General features: G+C 39.7%; 1 pseudogene; it reads right to left on the bottom strand.

The window, feature by feature from the left end:
* Nucleotides 1-1633: 1633 nt before the first annotated feature.
* On the bottom strand, nt 1634-17224 carry LOC110201440 (large ribosomal subunit protein eL15 pseudogene; annotated as a pseudogene).
* Nucleotides 17225-17896: the final 672 nt, after the last annotated feature.

Here is a 17896-nt window from a genome sequence, read left to right as displayed (position 1 = left end):
TACTTTCTTGGGTCTCCCAACCTTGTTTAGAAATGAACAAACAAACCAAAAACCATTTGCTTGGCTCTGCTATTCCCTCAAGTTCTCCTCATATATCTCTTCCTTTTCACTATCATCATCTTAGAAGGAGCTGTCTATGTTTGGTGCCTCCCTTTCCTACATCCCACTCACTTCCCAATACCTTTCAATATGTCTTCCTACTTCACTATTTAACTGCATAATATTTCATTGAATTCATGCACCATAATTTTTTCAGCCATTCCCCAAATGATGGACACCACTTTTATTTCCAGCTTTCTGCTGCAAGAACAAAAAAATACTAGAAATATATTTAAATATATGGACCTTTTTTTCTTCTTTTTATCTCTTTGGGGGCATGGGCCTAGTAGTAGTATCACTGGGATCTAAGGATATGGAGGGTTTGGTGACTTTTGGGACACAGTTCCAAATGGCTGAAACCACTTTTCCAAAGCTTATCAGTGATCTCTTAACTGCTAAATCTAATGGCGTTTCCTCAGTCCTCTTTCTCTTTGATCTTTCTCTAGCTTTTGACACTGCTCTTGTACTGGATACCTTCTCTTCCTGGGATATCTGAAACTTTTCTCTACTCATTGGTCTTCTGACCTATTTAACTGACCTCCAGTCTTGTTTGCTGGATACCTCTCCCGACTGCTAAGATTCAAATCCTAGTCCTTCCATTTACTACCAATCACTTTGGGCAAGACATTTAACCCCTCTCTCTATCAGCTTCCTTAACTGGAAAATGAGAGAGTTAGACTAGATGACTATTTTGATTGCTTCCAACTATAAAGCTATGGTCCTTAGGATCCTTTGATGTCATCTGTTTCCCTCTGTTCGATTATTATCTCTTGGCAGGTGATTCTCAAATCAATATACCCAACTTTTACCTTCATAGAATTCACTGAATTCTAAACCTGCATTTCCAAAGACCTATTTGATATTTCCTGTATATCCTCTGACCATCTCAAACTCAACAAACTCCTCTGGACCCAATGGTTAACTACCCAATGGGAGTTAACTCATTCAGTTTTGGGATTCTACTCAGAGTCTAAGTTGTCTTGATTGGTGGGCGAATGAGGAAAAACTCATTTCACCCACTATCTAACTGGCCTCAGGCCATGCTTCATATCCCATCCAGACATCTGCTAGGATGCCAGGGTTTACCCAGCTTAGGTATCTTGTCCATTAGATTGTGAGGTCCTTGAGACCAGGAACTATATTTTGCCTTTTTTTTTTTGTATCTTCAGAGCTTAGCACAGCTTCACTGCATGGTAGCCGATTAATAAACGCTTATTGACTAAATCACTGCCATATGTCCCACTGCTGTGTTCATATTCTGCCCACTGCCCTCTTCCCACTCACCATTTTCTATCTCTTTCTCTTCCTGTTGCTTTGAAGACAAAAATGAAACCAATGTAACCATTGTTATTGGAAGGGAAATGATAATCTATTGCACTTTGGCTCCACTCTCCCCTCACTGTCCACCACTCCATATGTATGCTGTATTAGAATGAAAGCTGCTTGAGGGCAAGAACTGCTTCTCTTTTTGTCTTCGTATTCCCAGTGCATATCTAATCTGAGTCTTGAAGTACATTGGCATGGGACTCTCTCCTCAGTGGTGGTGATCAATTCTCTGTGCCTGCATGAGGGACGGAGTAGAGTCAGTGAGAATGGGAGAGAGGAAAGGCTTGCTTTCTTTGAGCTCTTGAGTCTCTTCATGTCTTTGGAACATCTTTGACTTCAAGCCAAAAAGCTCTTCAGTCTCCTTGGGCTTTGGGTGCTTCCGACTTCCAGCTTTGAAAGAGAAGATGAAAGACACCAGTTCTGCTTCAGGTTGGAGAAGGAAAAGACACTGGTAAGAAGTCAACATGAAAGGACCTGGAAATCTCCTTCTTTTTCCTATCCCTAGCTTGCCACACTAGGGACTTCAGGGAATTTTCCCTTTGGGTGAGATCTGGGACTCTCTCACTCTCTTGGTTGAACAGAGTTATCTTACTCCCAGTGGTAGGGTTCCTTTACTCTGTATTGCCTGGCATATATTCTCATATGTATATTTTCTCTTCCTGTTGTACTATCAACTTGGATAACAAATAGGTTTCTTGGCTAAGTCCTATGTGTACTCATTGTGGAACTGATATTTAGTGACGAAACAATCAAGGCTTGAATAGAAAGCTTGGTACTCTCCTTTCACCATTAATGAGCAGCAACCAAAAGTTAGATTGAACCTGAAAACCTCACCCCCTTGACTAATTATATTTGAAGGAGCAGATAGATATAATTCTAGCCCAATGCCTCCTTTCTCTGAGGAAAGCAGAATTGACAAGTTTCTGGTCCCAACCTCCTGCTTCTCCTCCTGGCAGGGAATAAAGCCTCCCTTGGAGAAGGTAGGGGGAGAGAATGCTAGTGATGTCTATTCTGCTGTCCTGAGAGTCACACAACAACACCCCCATTTTACATGTGGGGGACAGCCCATGCTACACATAACATCTAATAAGTGTTCAATAAATGCTTTTTGAGTGATCAAACATATTCAAAACTAAATCGATCACTTTCCATCCTAAATTTGAGGAGGGTACCCCTCCTCAAAACTTCCTGGTTTTGTTGTGGTTGTCATCAACCTCCCAGTTCCCCAGTCTTATAACCTTAGAGTCATCTTTGGCTTGTCCTCTTTCACCCCCTTTGTCCTCCTATTTGCATCTCCCCTTTTTTCCACTTAAACAGCCACCATCCTACTTCAGGTCCTTATCACCTCTCACTGACCTACCTAGTGCCATAGTCTCCTTTTGCCTCGCTTTCTCCACTTTCTCCTTTTTCTGACCCATTTTCTACACTGCTTCCAGAATAATTGTCCTCAAGCATAGGTCAGACCATGTTACAAAAAAATCCGTCTGTGGTTGCTTGTTGCCTCTAAGATAAAATCTATATTCCTTAGTCATCACTTAAATCCCTCCATAATCTGGTATCAATTTGCTTCTCTGTCTTACTTCACATTATGCCCCTATACTTCCTTACATTTCAGCCAAAGTATACAACTGGTCATTTCTAGAACTTTCTTTTCCAAGCTATCTCCTGCCTCCATATAGCTGCACAACCCTATCCCACGCCTGGAGGGCACTTTTTCTCATCTTAGCTGCTCAGTGGCCTTATTTTCCTTTGCAGTTTGGTAAAGTGTCATCTCTTTCATATTATATTATAGAATAACTGGGAAAAAACTTTCAATTTATAAAATAGCCTCAGATAATAGTGGGGAAATAAAAGACTGTGCAACAAAAAATCAATGCCCATTGGAAAAATCAATTGACTCCTTGGTGAGTAAAAGAAGAGGGATCAGTAAAATTAGTAAAAGTAGACTCTGGAAAAGACCCCACCCCTAGATTCAGAGAGATTGTCTGAGCAAATGATGATTCAGATGAGGAAGAATTTGAATGGTGGTGCCACCCAAAGTGTCGGGGGAACTCAATCAAGTTTATCCTAATCCCAGAAGGATCTAGTTTCAGAGAAGGGAAAGTAATGAACTCAAAGGCTATACCTTTCCTGCCTAATACTCCGCTGAGGAGGCCTCTAGGGAAAAGGCCATAGAGGCCAGGCCATTGACAAGTTTAAGATTGGAACTGCAGTCAGCAAGTAGATCTTAGGATGATAATAGTCATCCTGGGCCATCCACAAGTTCAAGGGTCATGCTCTAAGTACCAAGTCTATTCTCACCATTAACTTATGATATTTCAAGGGAAATGGGAGAAGTGGTTACCCACATAGCCAGACAATACACTATTAGAATACATGCAATATCTGTTGTATATAACTGCGACCTATGTATTATGTGTTCTATATATGAATTACACATTTCTAAGCCTTGCATTTGCATTACAGTACATTCCTGTATACAATAATAAACAGTTTTGAATATATTTGAATATATATATGCAAAGTATTGTGTGGCACATGGGACTTTTATTTTGGTTAAGTGGATATACTGTTATTATGATATACTTTTGATTACATGGTAAGTCCTATATTGAAAATGCTCTTCATGTTTACTTATTATGATAATGCAATAATGTGTAGTGTAGTACAGTTGTATATACAGTATAGATGTAAATATGTTGGTAGGGAACATTTTAAGATCTTCATTTTGACTCCCACTTGCACTAGTAGGTTGGGTCTTCAGAACTTGGCTGATTCTATCTCTTGTTCAGGGTTCAAAGGGTAACCCTGAGAGATTAGTGTGATTCTAATTCAACTTGAATCTCCATTCTGGTGGATTGTCCCTAATATAAATAAAATAAACTCTTTAATATCATCTAATCAATGCCAATTAGTATCTTTCCAATATCAATAGCCAATTAACTTCAATTAGCTTTTATAAAGGGATATTTACCGAGAAGATAAGGCAGAAACAGAAGTATTTTTTAAAAATCTGCTCCTCCCCCTTCCCCCTCACAAGGTGGGAACATATTCTCCCCTCTACCAACTTGGTCCCTGAGAGGAGTAGGCTCAAACTTAAAGCAGTTGTTAGAAAGCATTTGGAAGTTGGCAGAGTAGAGAAAGCACCCAGCTGAGCTCTTCCAACATTTCCCTCCAAACAACTTTAAAATAGAGCATCAAATAGAGTTCTGGAGTGGCAGGACCAATGAAAGGTCAGAATGAGACATTCTTCCAGCCCAAGACAACATAAATGGCCAGAAAAAGAGAGCTCTGTGACACGGGGAGGAGTATGGCCCAGAGTCCAGGTGGAAGAAACACAAGTGGTAGGACTAAGTGGTAGCAACAGAAGCAGCAGCAGCTTCAGCAGCTCTCAAGCCAAAGATGGTGAGGGGACCTAACAACTGGTGAGAAAGAGATCACAGTGTACCCCTTTGCTAATGCTAGATGAAGGACCCAATGCTATTTGGCAATTCCATTGCCTATACCGGGGATGGTGAACCTGTGGCCTCAAGGCCATAGATGACCTTCTAGGTCCTTGGGTGTGGCCTTTTGACTGAGGCCAAGTTTTACAGAATAAATCCTTTCATTAAGAGGATTGGTTCTGTGAAGTTTGGATTCAGTCAAAGGGGTGCACTTGAGGACCTAGAGAGCCACATGTGGCCTCCAGGCCACAGGTTCCCCACCCTGGCCTATACTCATTTCTGGATCATACTTCAAGGGGGGAAAGGGGACACTTTTGGTCAAGAGGGAGTAGAAATCCTAAAGAACAGAATCACTTCTGGGCCTAAGGGATCAGAGACCCTGGGGGAATAGCATTGGTTCTGGTCCCAAGGGAGGAGGAGCTCTGAGGAACAGTGCTGATTGTAAACCCAAGGCATCAGGAACTCTTCTTGGGTAAAGACCAGACTGCAAAACAAGAGGGCAGCGACCACACCTCTCCCCACGTCACACTGTCTTGGAAACACGAAAACTTCCAAAACCCAAGAACTAGCTCTGAAAATAGTAGTGAAAAAAAGTCTGAAGCTTGAGACAAATCTCCTTCCCCCACCCAACCAGGAACAGAGACCAACATTAACATAAGGTTAGTCAAGGAATAGGGTGGGAAAAAGAGAGAGAAAAAAAGAACTTGACCATAAAAATCTGCTATGGTGACAGCAAAGGTAAAGACACAAACTCAGAAGAAGAAAATGAAACCAAAACATCTATAAGCAAAGCCTCAAAGAAAAATGTGAAATAGACCCAACAAGATTTCCTGGAAGAGTTAAAAATGATTTTCAAACTTAAAATAAGAGTAGTAGAGAAAAATTAGGTAAAGAAATAAAAGGAAAAAGATTATAAAAAGACAATTAACAGCTTAGTAAAAAGAGGCACAAAAATACTAAAGAAAATAACAACTTAAAAAACACAATTGGCCAAAAGGAAAAAGAGGTACAGAAATTCATTGATGAAAACAACTCCTTAGAAAGCAGAATTGGTCAAATGGGAAAAGAGGTACAAAATCTCAACGAAGAAAATAATTTCTTAAAAATTAGAATTGGGCAAGTAGAAGCTAATGACTCCATAAGACATCAAGAAACAATAAAACAAAGTCAAAAGAATGAAAAAAAATAAAAGAAAATGTGAAATATCTTATAACAAAAAGAAACTGACCTGGGAAATAGGTTCAGAAAAGATGATTTAAGAATTATTGGATCATCTGAAAGCCATGATGGAAGAAAGAGCCTAGACATATTTCAAGCAATTATCAAGGAAAATCTTCCCCTTTCTATTCCCATTCACTTTTCTCCAGAGGTCTACCATATCTAACTTTTCTAAGATTCTATTCATTTTGTTGTCTTCTTTCTCATTTACTTCTTAGTAAATTCGTTGATGGCTTCTTCAATTTCTTTTCCTAAAATAGGGTTATTTAAGTATTCTAGTTCCTCTTCTGTTAATCTGGGCAGTTTATGTTTTTGTAAATATTCATCCAAATCTGTGTATGGTGGGAGCATTCAAAGGTAAGGGCTTGGCAAGGCATGTGGTTTATTTAGTGCAGGGGTGATGGCTGTCTAGGGGCTTATTCCTTACTGCTTACAAACATACTAATGTCTCCCCATTCCTAAAAAAATAAACCTTCTAACCCTGCTAACTATCGCCATATATTTCTTCTGCTTTTTGTGGCTAAACTCCTTGAAAAAGCTATATATAGTAGGTACCTTCACTTTCTTTCTCCTCATTCTCTTCTTAACCCTTTATAACCCAGCTTCCAACCTTATCATTTCATTGAAACTGCTCTCTCCAGTGATCTCTTAGCTGTCAAATCTAATGGGCTTTTCGCAGTTCTCATTCTTCTTGACCTTTCTGCAACTGTTAATTACACTTTTCTCCTTGATACTCTCTTCTCTCTGGGTCAGACAGCTCAGTCTCAGTCTCCTTTGCTGGACCTCATCCAGATCATGCCTTGTCATCGTAGATGTTCCTCAGAGTTCTGCCCTGGTTCCTCTTCTCTTCTCCCCCTATACCACTTCACTTGATGATCTCATAAGCTCCCATGGATTTAATTATTATCTTTATGCTGATAATTTTCAAATCTAGTTACCCTGTCCCAACTTTTCTGCTGACCTCTCACATCTCCTATTGCCTTTCAGACATCTTGAGCTGCATTTCCCATAAACATCTTAAACTCAACATGTCTAAAATGAAAATAATTTTCCTCCCCTCCTACTATTCCCTATTACTATAGAGGGCAACACCATTCTCTCACTCTAGCAGGCTCTCAACCTAGGAGTCATCTCATATCTAAGCTGTTGCTAAGACCTGTCAATTTCACATTTGCAGCATCTCTTGAATGCTCTCCTTTTCTCCTCTGGTGCTGCCACCACTCCAGTGCAGGCCCTCAGCACCTTATGCTTGGACCATTGCAATAGCCTATTGGTGAGTCTGCCTGCCTCAAGTCTCTCCCCACTCCAAAACATCCCCCATTCAGCCACCAAAGTGATTTTCCTATCACACAGCTCTGACCATGTCACTCCCCTGCTAAATAAACTCCACTAGTTCCTTATAACTTTTAGGATCAAATGCAAAACCCTTTCTTTGGAATTTGAAACCCTTCATAACCTAGTTCTTACCTTTCCAGTCTTCTTACATCTTACTCCCCACCACATACTCTTTTATCTAGTGACACTGGCCTCCTGGTTGTTCCGCAAAGCTTTGGTCATTTTCTCTGACTTTTCCCCATACCTGGAATGTCCTACCTCCTCATCTCTGCCTCCTAGCTCCCTTAGTTTTCTTTTAAGTCCCAAATAAAATCCCACCTTCTACAGGAAGCCTTTCCCAACACCTCTTAATTCTAGTGTCTTCCTTCTCCTATTTATTTCCTTTTTGTCTTGTACATAGTTTGTGCATATTTGTCTGCTTGTTGATTCTCCCACTAGATTGTGTACTCCTTGAGGTCAAAGATTGTCTTTTGCCTCTTTTTGTATTCCCAATGCTTAGTATAGCACCTGGAGTATAATAAATAATAAATGTTTATAGACTGAGTGACTGATGACCTGAGAGAGAATTGGAGGGTGGAGGGATTGGAGGTCATCGTGAGAATAGAGACCAAAGTTAAGGATCGTAAGGCAAAGGGAAAGACGGAATGATAAAATTTTATGATTAGATAAAGACATTTCAGAGTTAATGAACATGGAAGTAGAACAGTAGGCCTAGGTTACTTTCTGTTGCATTGAATGTAAATAAATGTTAAATTGAATGTCAGCAAGGTCTATGTGCCTGCTGTACATTTTCTTTTTCCAAATTTAGTGTCTCTTATCTCACAGTTTTCCTCTTGGAATGTCAAACATAGAAAGGAATTTAGAAATCGCCTAGTTCTACTATCCCATTTTACAGATGAGAATACTGAGAGGTGTGCAGGTGAAATGAGTTATCATGCAGATAGATAGTGGCAGAGCTGGGATCCAGGTCTTTGGCTTCTAGTCCTATGCTTTTACATTCTCACTCTGCCATTTAGTTATAACACTTTACAATTAGTTCTTAATTAATGCAACTATCATAGCAGATATTTAACATATAGTTTTATGGATGAGTTAGTGAATGGATGAACAGAAATAAACAGCTTGTGCAAAATGGGAGCCTTTTTTCCAAGTATATTCTATAAATAATAATAGCTCACATGCAGTCATGTATGGGAAAATAGTTAGACTACTGTGACTATCATGAAACCAGGAAGAGCTGGGTTAATATTCCATCTCTGATGCTTGCTTACAAGACACTTGGCTTTACTGAGTCTCAGCTTCCTTATCTATAAAATAGATATGATAGTACTTATGCCATTAGGCTGTTCTGAGGAAAAGAAATTATTTCTCTCTCTCTCTCTCTCTCTCTCTCTCTCTCTCTCTCTCTCTCTCTCTCTCTCTCTTTCTCTCTCTCTCTGTCTCTCTCTCTTTCTCTCTCTCCCTCTCCCCCCCCCTCTCTCTCTCTCATTTGCCAACTTTAAAGTCTATCTAAATGGCAGTCATTGTGATGCATATCGTGCTTGAAGATTTTCAAAGAACTTTGAACAACAGCCCTGAGAGGTAGGCAATACACGTATTATTCTCTACATTAGATTGTTGAAGAAGAAAGCTCTCTGATGCTTATTGGAGATGCATAATCATTTACAAAATTCCTTTTCAACAGGTCAGGCCTCTAGAGCTTCCTTTTACCAGAGAAGCCTGTCTCTTCTTCTCATCACTGCCCTGAGAAGCTCTATCAGAATCCCAGACTGAGCTTTTTGTTTAGATAATTGATACATACTCGTACAATTGAGCTGTTTTCATTCAATTGGTCAACAAAGCCACAGATCGCTCTTTATCTAAACTGGGGTGAGAGGAGTTAGTGTCTGGGAATGCTTCCCAGAAGAAGTAGGACTAAGATAGGCCTTAAAAGATGGGTAGACCTTAGATGGGGAGTAGGAATTTTTCAGCCTGAGGGAGAAGGTTGGTGGATTCAGTCCCTAGTTCCTCACCCTTACTAGTTATGTTTCACCATTTAAAAATGGAAATAAAAATGCTTATCCTATATACCAAACATACAAAGACATAGAGATTAAAACAAAACAGCACCAGCAACAAAATCAACATGTAGTTAAGGAAGAGTGCATACAATTGGCCAGATTTGTCAGCTAAGTTAGATTGGAAAGGTATATTGGAGCTAGTTTTTAGAAGGTCTTGAATGTCAGGTGTCTGAGCTGCTCCTATATGCATCAAGAAATCATAGGATCATAGATTTAGATCTGGAAGGGACCTTGGAGGCCATTGAGCACACATACTCTATTTCACAGGTGAGGAAATTGATGGCCAGAGGGGTTGTGACTTACCTAGGGTCACACAGATAATAAGTGTCCAAGGTGAAATATGAACTTAGGACTTCCTGACTCAAAGTCCGGTGCCCTATCCACTGAGCAAAGAAATGATAGGTTAATTAGAAAAATAGACAATAATGACAATAATAACCAATGTTTATATTAGACTTTAAGGTTTGCAAAGCACCTTATATGTATGATCTCATTTTGACCTATCAGAGATTATATCTATCCTATGTTCTTTTTGGGAACCATATTTCCCCCCACTTCCCCAGAGGTAGGTCATCACACAAACACTGGGGTGACAAGTGCTCCCAACACAAACTCTTTAGAGAAAGAGAGGGAAAGGAGGCGGGTCAGAGGAGAAGGAGAGACCACATGGAGCTGTGCCTGACATTTCCTCTCAGCTCCTTGTGGGAGGGTGTCAGTACTCTAATAAAAGCAAGGGCAGGAGTAAGGGCAAGTAAACAAGTACTAGTCATAGGGGGGTATTGTGAAAGAACACTGGGCTGATAGTCAGGAGATCTGAGCTCTAACCCAACTCTGCCATGAACTGCCAGTGCCTACCCTTCCATTTACTCTGGATATGCCTAGTTCTATATCTTCCTCTCTCAGCCCTGTTACCGAATTCTGGACTTCAAAATTCCTGGGTACTTTAATCTTGCTGCTCCCCTGACTCTCCTTTTCAGATCCTGTTTTTTGGTCTATGTGTTGTCTTCCCCTTTAGAATGTAAGCTTTCTGAGGACAACAACTGTTTTACATGTCTTTTTTTTTTTTTTGCTTGTATTTGAATTCCCAGCCTTTAGTGCAGTGCTAGGCACATAGTAAGTGCTTAATAAATGCTTGTTTCCTTGTTTCCTTCCTTGTCTCCCCATTAGAATGTGAGCTCCTTGAGGGCAGAGTACATGTTTTTCCCTCTTTCTGTCTCTCTTTCTTTTGTTCTTTCTCTCTATTTCTTTCTTTCTTTTTTTCTTTCTCTTTCTTTCTCTCTCTTTCTCTCTCTCTCTCTCTTTCTTTCTTTCTTTCTTTCTTTCTCTTTCTTTCTTCTCTCTTTTTCTTTCTTTCTTTCTTTCTTTCTTTCTTTCTTTTTTCTTTCTTTCTTTCTTTCTTTCTTTCTTTCTTTCTTTCTTTCTTTCTTTCTTTCTCTCTCTTTCTCTTTCTCTCTCTTTCTTTCTCCCTTTCTCTCTCTTTCACTTTCTCTTTCTTTCTCTCTTTCTCTTTCTTTCTTTCTCTTTCTTTCTTTCTCTCTCTCTTTCTTTCTTTCTTTCTTTCTTTCTTTCTTTCTTTCTTTCTTTCTTTCTTTCTTGTATTTGCAGCACAAAGTAAGTACTTAACAAAGCAAATACTTAACAAATAAATGCTTTTTGACTGACTGACTTTAATGACACAGTTTCCTCATCATAACACAAGGGAATGTGAACTTGATGATGATAATGAGGATGATATACTTACAGCATCTATGATTTTACTCAAAGGTGACCACAACCTCTCCGCTCCCCAAATGACTTAGTAAATGGTACTTTATGAGTTGCTGAGTCTAGGAAAAAAATTCAACACTTTGTAGCCAGTGATGAACTTTTCTAACCTTGCTGCTGCTGCTGCCTCCTCAAAATGGGATACCAAGCTCTATAACTTTGAGTCTTTAACTCCAAGAATTTCCAAGAAGCCTTACACAAAAAAATGATGACTAAGGAATTATTCCACTGGAGAAGAAAATGGAAAACCCTTCTAGTATCTTTGCCAAGAAAAGCACATGGACGGTAGTGATGTGTGATGGTCCGTGGGGTCATGAAGAATTAGACAAAACTGAACAACAACAATGAAGGAGTCACTGTGGGAAATGATCATTCTGTTAATCCTGTGGAGAAATTAACCACTGTCTACCTTGAGTTTCTTCATATGTAAAATGGGGATAATGATAACACCTACCTCCTATGATTGTTGTGAGGATCAAATGAGATAATATTTGTAAAGTGTTTTGCAAACCTTAAAGTGCTCTATAAGTGCTAGCTACTATTATCATTAATTAAGATTATTTATATACAGGGCTACAGAGGCAGCCCACATGGGTGGCATTTTTGGTAGAATGGATAGTACACTGGATTTAAGAGTCTAAAGGACTAGGTTTTGGTCATTACCACATAACTTCATAGTTTTGTGACCTTGGGCAAGTAACAACTTTCAAAATTTTCATTTTCCTCATCTATGTAAACAGATACGATAATACTGACTCTATTTAACTTCACACAGGGACCTTTCATATCTGAAAATTTCAGTCCTCACCCCTAAATCTCACCTATTCCTGTCTTCAGCACTTCTTCTGTGGAAACATTTGTCTTCTCCTTACTCCCCAGGATTCTTTCAGGCCTAGGTGCCTCTGAATTCTCTGGCTTTCTCTATTGAGTCCTTTCCAATATTGGTTACTTCTGTACCATACCATCCAATTCTTCCCACTCCAACTTCTGCCAATTCAGGCCAAGCTGTCAAATTCCTTTTACTCTTCTATGAACAGGTCCCTCAGATCACCTAAAACTACCCAGAAGTTTTCTCCTTCTCTCCATTAGTGTCACCCATCTCCTTGGGGAAGCTGTTGTTTACTTGTTTTTTATCTCTTCTTCCAGCTGAAACTTTTCTCTTAGCCACTAAACTATTTTTTCCCCACTGTCCTAAATTTTATTTATTAAAGTTACTTTACAAATTAATGTGCACTAATTAGTGGTAATGATACATTTGAAAAAATATTGAACCTTCTCCCAGCAGTACAACAAGATGTCCCAAGGTATGGTGGGACTTAAGACCCTTTCCAAGACCTTGGCTCTTCCAGCCAGCTGAGGTAAGCCCATGCATTTCTCTATGCTTGTGCACTGGCTTGGTGATCTATTGTGTGTCAGAGCTTTGTCTGAAAGCTTTATGGATTGGGTCAATGAGAATAACCTCAAAGAATTTGTAGGATGAATCTTTATCTGCCAATAGTTCAACTCTTTTAGGGCCCACAGGGCCCAACCACACTCTTTTTGCTACAGACTGAAGGTGCCTGCAAACTTCTGTGGATTGATACGTGATGCATAGGTTTGCCATAGATTTCACCCTTGGGAACTGAATGCTTTTGCTCACCATGGCAATAATGAAAATATCAGAGGACATAAACTTGTTTGGCCTTGTGTCCCAGTCTGTGAGCTTTATTGGGTCTGGTTATCTGGGGGCTTGGTACAGAGCAGATAACTGGCAGTGCTATCATCAGCACACTTGCAGGAGGGACCACATGACATCCAGCTGTTTCTTTCTCCATGATTTTTGGATGTATTTGTAGCCCCCTATCCTGGCTTACCCCTGCCTGATGGCTGCCACTAACTGAAAAGGAAGCACCACTAAACTCTTAAAATTTATTTTTAACCTTAGAAAACAAAGCATAGTCTTAAAAATCCAAATAGACATCTAACCCAGAACATAAGGGAAGCAACCAAAGGACCAAAGATGCTTCACTGCAGGCAAATGTAATAGAGGCATTCTCTTTAACTCTTCCCCAACATAATAATCTACTGAAGCCTTCTGCATAGAGTCTGTTCACTGTTTCTACCAACCCCTACAGTGATGAGCATTCTTAACTTCAAGACTTTACTCATGCCCCTTCCTAGAAGGCCAATATTTGTGTCTTATCTCCCTTCTAGATTGTAAGTTCATGGAGACAAGGACCCTGTCTTATCTAAATTTTGTACTATTTGCCAATTTTTGAGATGTAAATGCTCATACTGAAAATTGAATAATCAGCTTTCGCAAGCTGGTATGAGCTGACTCCAGCACACCCCTGGCTATAAATCCAATGATGAAACGTATGTCTACCATATGGGGATTAGCATAGATAAGTTCAGAGTATCATTTATGAGACAGTTTGAATGATTGATTGATTGCCATGGAAACTCATGAAGACTATCTAGGGAGGTAGTATGGTACAGGGGAAAGAGTGCTGAACTTGGAGTTAGAGCACTTGATTTCAAATCCCACTCCAACCCTTACTGTGTGCCTATAGGTAAGTTACTTAACTTCTCTGGGTCTCAATTTCCTCATCTATAGAATGGGGGTATTAGACTAGATGGCCTTTAAGATCCCCACCACTCCCCACACTCTAAATCTATGATCCTTCTAAATCATAAAAGCATTTGACTTGTGTCACTGAAAGGAGTATTAATATTGGTAAAAACGTTACGTCTCAAAGTATACATACCAGTATGGAAATCTAATTTGAGAATAGATGCATAGTAAAGAATATTTGAGTAAGAATAAAAGGAAGAACAGAAATGAAGTTATTGTGAGAGTACATCATATTCCACTCAGCCAGAAAGCAAACATGGTTGATGCTTTCCTGATGACAGGCCAAACACCAAAGCAAAATGTAATATGGATTGGGAACATTAATTATCTGGCCATTTACTGAAAGTCTCATACCACTAAAAGCAGAGCATTTGATAAATGTTGATGATTGCTGGTAGTTTTGCCTCTAAAAAGGTGGAAATAAAAATAAGAACTCCTCTGAACCTAATCCTGACCAACACAGAGGAAATAGTTGGTAAATGCACTAAAAACTTTATAAAAAATGACCATGACATTTCAGAGTTAATGATAACCAAGAAAAGAAATGTTAAATAGCTCAAAATGTCTATTTTGAGGGAAAGAAGGCTCTGTAATATTAAATTCAGAGAAAATAATTTTAGTCAACCATTTCAGCGACTATGTTACCTCAGGCTCTCATTTAGTTCAACTCTCCCTTTTACGGATGAAAAAATCTGGGGCCCACAGAGATTACTGCACTTAGTTTTGAAAAAAATCTACAAACAGTGAGGAGATCACAGAATCATAGTCCTGGAAGGGACCTCAGAGATAATATGGCCCAACTCATAACCAAGAGGAACCTCCTTTATAATATTTTTTTTTTTGTGTGAGGCAATTGGGGTTAAGTGACTTGCCCAGGATTACACAGCTAGTGTCAAGTGTCTGGTCTAAGACTGGATTTGAACTCAGGTCCTCCTGACTCCAGGGCCAGTACTCTATTCACTGCGCCACCTAGCCGCCCCTATAATATTTTTGATGGGCAGTCATCCAGCCTATGCCTGAAAGCCTCTAGTGACTGGGAATTCATCTCCTTCCAAGGGAGATCATTCTATTTGCACTATTCAGTTGTTTTTCATTCATGTCTGACTCTTCATGACCCCATTTGGGGTTTTCTTGGAAGAGATACTGGAGTGTTTTCCTTCCCCAGCTCATTTCATAGATGAAAAAACTGAGGCGAATAGGGTTAAGTGACTTGCCCAGGGTCACACAGGTAGTAAGTGTCTGAGGCCAGATTTGAACTCAGGAAGATGAGTCTTCCTAACTCCAGGCTTGGCACTCTGACCTCTGCGTGACCTAGCTGCCCCACTTCTACTTTTAGACAACTATAATTGTTGGACAATTTTACTTTGTGTCAAGGCTTATATTTGCAATGTCTACCCATTGTTTCTGGCTCTGATCTGTGAGATGAGACATTAACAACCACTGTGCTGTAAGAAATGATGAGCTTGATGATTTTAGAAAAAAATATGGATAGACTTGCTTGAAACAATGAAGAGCAGAAAGAGCAGAACCAAGAGAACGTTGTGTACAGTAACAGCAATATTGTTTCAAGAACAACTTTGAGTGACCAAGTCATTTTGACTACTATAAATATCTGAATTAACTACAAAGACCCTGTGAAGGAAGATGCTATCTGCATCCAGAGAAAGAACTGATAAATAGAAGTATGTACAGAGTGATTTTACATTATGTGTGTGTGTATGTGTGTGTGTGTGTGTGTGTGTGTGTGTGTGTGTGTGTGTAATCGTAGCCATCTCTAGGGTGAGGAGGAGGGAAGAGAAAAAAGAAAAAAAATAAAGTTACAAGATAACTTTATTATATATATATAAAAGCAATACCAAGTTGTACATAATAGATTTGTAGTTTTATGTACAATCATCTTTTTTTCCTATTCTACTATGTTATGAAAACGCTTGTTTTATTTCTTAACAGCAGAATAAAATAAAATTTAAAAAAACCCCACCATTCATGTGGAAAAAATACTTAAGGATTTTATTTGACTACAAGCTCAGTATTCACCAGCAATGTGATGTAATAGTCAAAGAAAAAAAGAAAAAGAAAAAGTTCACGTCTTCTTAATGCCCATGAATAGAAGAGGAGTGTCCAAGATGAAGGAACTGAGAGCCTCACAGTCCTTATACCTGCTTAGAACACATCAGGTGTGCTGTATTTGGTTCCAGGTATTTCATGTTATGAAGGCCATTGACAAACTAGACCACGTCCAGAGAAGGACAAGTAGGACAGTGGGGGCGACCTGAAAGCATGTCATATGAGGAAAACATGAAGGATATAGGAGTATTTGGCTAGGAAAAGAGATAACCTAGGTGTGATATGATTCCTGTCTTCAAATGTTTTTCACATGAAAGATAGTTAAGACTTATTCTGTGTAACTTTAAAGGAGAACAAGGACTAACAGATGGTATAATAAAACAGAAATTGTATTTGAAGCCAGCAGATGGGTTCAAATCCAACTTCTGCTGCTCACTGTAATCGTGGGTAAGTTGCTTAATCCCTCTGCGTATCAGTTTCGTCACTTTTTTTTTTTGGGGGGGGAGCCAGTTGGGGTTAGGTTACTTGCCGGGGTCACACAGCTAGCAAGTGTCTAGTTTCCTCATTTATTAAAGGAATGGATTGGAATAGATCAGTAGTTCCCAATTGCTTTTTATTCCACAAACTCTTTTCAACACAACAACAACAATGTGTTGTGAACCCTTAGTGTAATTTAATCTAATCATAATATTCATAAGAAAGTATTTATTATTTAAGGAAATATAGTTTTTAGTGTGAACCCCTTAAACAACCCTCTAAATCCCCAAGCTCTTCATGGACCATCAGAGTAGGTGATCTCTAAATTCCCTTCTAGCACTAATTCCCATGGCTCTGTGTTACAGGCGGGTGGATTTCAATTAAACATAAAGAACTCCCTAACAATTAGAGCTGTCCAGCAATGGAGTGGCATGCCTTATGAGGTAGAGAGCTCCCTGTCATTGAAAGTGCTCAAGTAAATGCTAGATGACTGGGTATTAGCAATGCTGTGGAAGACATTAAAAGCATCAAGCATGGATTGGACTAAATTGACTACTAAGGTCCCCTCCAATTTTAGAATTCTATAATTCTATGAATTAAGTGATCATAGAGGGAGGAGGAGAAATAGGAAGTACAGTCATTAACTTACCATTAGGCACTGACCATAATGATAAATCAGTACACTCAGGCCTTCGGCTATAACTTTGGCAAGGAACTTTGGGTGGGAAGGGATCCAGGAACATATTTCCCAATTTCTGCTCTCCCCCAGGAGGCAGCAGAGTACTGGGGAAAGAGGACTGAGTCTGAATTCCAAGGACCATGACTCAGATCCCATCCCCAGATAATTACTACCAGTGTGATCTTGCACAAGTCTCACAACCTCCCTAGTCCTTCATTTCCATTTTTGTAAAATAAAAGGGTTGAGCTAGATGACCTCTGAAGTACCTTCTAGCTCTCCCTCTATGGTTCTTCTCCTCCTTCCCTATACCCATGTGTGTTCTCCTGATGTATTACTAAGAGACACTGTGATAATTCCCATTTTACACTTATGAAATCAAGCCCAGGGAGCTTAGATCAGAGCTCATCTCTGAGCCCTAAGGTATGTTGCTGAGCCCTCTAAAGGGGGTGACATTCTCTCTCAGGTGCCATCCCTGTGTCTGGCCATTGAGCCCAGGGCTATTGAATGTGCGGAAGGGTTGTCAACAGTGGTTCTGAAAGGGTACTTCTGCCTGTCTGTCCTCAGGCAACAAAGAGGAGATGACACATAGGGACATTCTGGGCTTCCGCTCCTTCTCTCCTCCCCAGGTAAAAGCAACTCAGTGGTTTACAAAATGGCACTTTAAACTATTTTTACAATCGCATAAAAGAACTGGAGGGCGGCCGTGCTTTTCCACCGTGATTTAGATGCTAGTGGTAAATTGCAGCCTTTGACAGAAATGGCCAAGATTTATTGCCAGAATCAATAGCTGATTCCCACAGTCCAACAGCTTGGA

This window comes from Phascolarctos cinereus, unplaced genomic scaffold (genome assembly GCF_003287225.1).
Source record: "Phascolarctos cinereus isolate Bilbo 61053 unplaced genomic scaffold, phaCin_HiC Scaffold_4;HRSCAF=312, whole genome shotgun sequence".
Classification (NCBI taxonomy): domain Eukaryota; kingdom Metazoa; phylum Chordata; class Mammalia; order Diprotodontia; family Phascolarctidae; genus Phascolarctos; species Phascolarctos cinereus.
This window is presented reverse-complemented; position numbering and strand designations above follow the sequence as displayed.